The 3,530-nt window shown below is 41.3% G+C and overlaps 1 long non-coding RNA gene across 1 annotated transcript; it reads left to right on the top strand.

Moving 5' to 3' along the window:
* The first annotated feature begins 2,060 nt into the window (after window positions 1-2,060).
* LOC120743720 lies at window positions 2,061-3,328 on the top strand. Its single transcript, XR_005698256.1, has 3 exons — window positions 2,061-2,198; window positions 2,475-2,511; window positions 3,143-3,328. It is a non-coding gene; the product is annotated as an uncharacterized LOC120743720 (long non-coding RNA).
* The last annotated feature ends 202 nt before the right edge of the window (window positions 3,329-3,530 follow it).

Genomic DNA, 3,530 nt, shown 5'->3' with positions numbered 1-3,530 from the left:
TGTTATATTTGACAGTTCAATGTCTCTTGAGAAACACTCTTTTTTTTTTTTTTTTTTTTTGTGTCCCGTTTGGATCTATAGCCATCAGAATTGTTGTCTTAAGGCCAAGAAAGATGCCAAGCGGATTTATTTTACCAAGTGGATCGTCATGGCCTTGCCATATTGGTCCATTTGATTTACCTTTATTATCATTATGAATTTATTTTATTTTCAGTTGCTACAAACGGGACAGACATGACTGGAGGATAGGACAGGGAGAAAGAATGAAAGAAAGAGAGGGAGAGAAAGAAAACCAAATGGGAGAAGAGACGGTGAGAAGGGGGGGAAGAAAGGAAGAAAAAAAAAAAAAAAAAAAAGAACAAAACTCCTGGGTCACCTGTATGGAGAAAAAAAACAGAAGAGAAAGCAAACAACAAAGAGCAACATAATAAATAAAAAAAACGGCACCATCACAATAAACTAGTTAGCAGTAGATATCAGTAGATACTAAATAATAAACGATATTGTGCAGCACGCAAGATAGACAGCGCACAATGTGCTTTGAGGCAGCAGCCAAGAAAGCTGTAGTCCGCGTCTGTGAATACCCGTGTGTACACCTGTGTGCATACCTGTGTGGATCAGCATGCTTGCATTCCAAAGGTTTCTCCATGTAACGATCTGCTAGGGAGTGTGGGGAGCCACAGCCCCGTCCTCCAGGGCATGAAGCAGGTATGGAGGAGATCAAGACTCCAGACATCCAGAGGCCCCCAGAACACAAGAGACCAAGGAAGACCAACAGAGGGGCAGCCGCGCCACTGTCCCAGTAAGAGCTGAGGAGAGTCCCAGATGAGGGCTCACTCAGCAGCCGCGGAGCAGAAGCCAGGGGGAGTTGCAGTGACGCGCCCGTGAGCTCCGCCGGCAGCCAGCTGTGCTTGAGTGACCGAGCCCCAGGCCGAGAGGCCGGGGGCACCCCACCTCCGGAGTGGCCCGAGCGAGCCCCAGGCTCCAGGCCCCGATAAGCGGCCGCCAAGGAGTGAGCCGGTGTGTACCCGGACGCCCACCCCCAGACACAAAGAACCACCAACGCACCGACACCTGAGGGAGTCCGCCACTGGCAGGGGAAGTGGTGGTGGGTGGAGATAGGCCTCCAAACCTTGGAGGGCCTGAGATGTCCCCAGAGAGGTGGCGTCTGATACCCAACCTGACATATAGACACAGACATTCTTGAGAAACACTCTAAACAACTTGTCCGGAACTGTTTTTATCATCTAAGAAACATTTCTAAACTCAGGCTACTGGTGTCAAAGGCAGAACTTGAGATGATTATTCATGCTTTTATCTCTTCTCGTTTGGATTATTGTAACGGTCTTTTTACGTGTCTTAACAAATCAGCTCTGGATCGCCTTCAGTCTGTACAGAATGCAGCGGCAAGACTTTTAACTGGTACAAACAAGAGGTCACACATTACTCCAGTTTTGGCTTCTCTTCATTGGTTGCCTGTAAATTTTAGGGTTCATTTTAAAATTTTAGTTGTAACTTTTAGAGCTCTGCATGGTGAAGCTCCCCAGTATATCTCTGACCTGTTGAAACCTCATGCTTCATCCCGAGCACTTAGGTCTTCAGGTCAGAGGCTACTGGTGGTCCCACGTACTAGATTTAAAACACGTGGGGATCGGGCTTTTCAGGCACTGGCACCTAGGCTGTGGAACTCTCTGCCGTTGTCTTTACGCTGTCTAGACTCTACTGACTCCTTTAAAAAGCAGCTGAAGACATTTTTATACAAACGGGCTTTTAATTAATTTTAACTTGTATGTCTGATCTTATTGTAAAGCACTTTGTGATTTTTATCTGTGAAATGTGCTATATAAATAAATTTTACTTACTTACTTTTACTTATATGATTGTATTTGCAATAAATTTAATAACGCTCTATATTAACTGTTACACACTATATAGAACAACTTTATAGAATTATATTTGTTCGCAGATGTTGGCAGCTATCAGCGAATAGTTACCAGCTATTTTGAAACAAGACACTTTTTATCCATCACAAGAACAAATAAATTGGGCCAATATGGCATGTTTGTTAATACAGAGATACACATGTTAATGTGATCTTTGGTCTCCCACTCAGAGACACAGCTCTCCGAGTGTCCAGCATGCAGACGGCTATCTGAGGACAGTCTTTAATTAATTTCAGGTGGAGACAGTAAACACAGGTGAGTTGAAAGATCTATTGAAAAGTCCTTTCTTCATGGCCATTAAAACATTTTTAGGTTAAAAGACCAATTTTTTGAATCATGCCCCTGCTTTGTCACACTGAATCGTGTTGAAAAGATATTTTCATGGCTCCCCCCATTACCATTACCTTGTACTTCTTTCTACCAGTCTATTTTATTTTGTGACATTAACATCTTAAATGTACCCCGCCAGTTTAATTATTAATAGCTGTGTTAGTATTTATAATGCATTTTTTTTTTTTTTATCATGTGCAGATCTACCAAGGGTCAGTGGCACAGTTCACCTTTTGTGGTAAGTTATAACACTTCATATGTGGTCACATAAGTAAGTTGTTTCATCAGTTGTTCAGTTCTTATAAAATAATGTTGTATAATTGTACCAAATCACTGAGGATACATCCAATGTGTAAATCCCAATCAACAATTTTACTGTGATATTCGCTCGTGTTTAGAGAATCTCCATTATCTTGGTTACTGAGTTTCCATTTTTGTAGGGCCAAATTTGTATTAAAAATTAATATTTTCATACGATGTGAAATGACTCAATCATTTTTAATTTTTAGAAGAAACCATTCATTAAGTCCCTTAAGGTGCAGATTTCATATATTGATAATGATAAAATTAACACAAATTAAAAGTTTCACTGATAAACACACAATTTTTCCTTGCTTTGAACCCCATGTTCTTTATAGATTACAGCTCTGATCTGGAGAACACTATTTTAAAATACTGTGTAGGGTTTTTGTGAAATGATTAAGAAACAGACTCTTTGTCACAAGAGAAAAGAAAGGTTGTGTCTTAAAAGAAATGTCTCCAAAATTTAGTAGAGTCTGATGTCATGCAGTTTCATAAACATGTATTCTCCCCAAAGAATGACATCTGAAAACTTTGTGTTAAATGAACTTTTCTTTTCCTTTTTTTAGGAGGCGCCTGATATCAACGTGAAACGCACAGCAGTGCTTCGTGCCCTTCCTGTATACCTGTGGGAGGAGGACCCAGAATTCTTTAAGACAACGGTCCCCAACCTTTTTTGCGCCACGGACCGGTTTATGCCTGACAATATTTTCACGGACCAGCCTTTAAGGTGTCGCGGATAAATACAACAAAATAAAACTACTACCGGTACCGAAAAAAAGAAGATTTATTCATAACACACGTGAAAAGACCCAGGGAAAACCGAGTTAATGATGAAAACGATAACAAAATAACGCTGAAAACCGATAAAAACCCTGAAAACCAGACATTTCACACCTGAGCCTCAACTGTCGCGGCCCGGTACCAAACGACTCACGGACCGGTACCGGTCCGAGG

This window comes from Simochromis diagramma, unplaced genomic scaffold, assembly GCF_900408965.1.
Source record: "Simochromis diagramma unplaced genomic scaffold, fSimDia1.1 OVJJ01000387.1, whole genome shotgun sequence".
Lineage (NCBI taxonomy): Eukaryota > Metazoa > Chordata > Actinopteri > Cichliformes > Cichlidae > Simochromis > Simochromis diagramma.
Note: the sequence above shows the minus strand (reverse complement) of the source record. Positions and strands in the feature narration are given on the sequence as shown.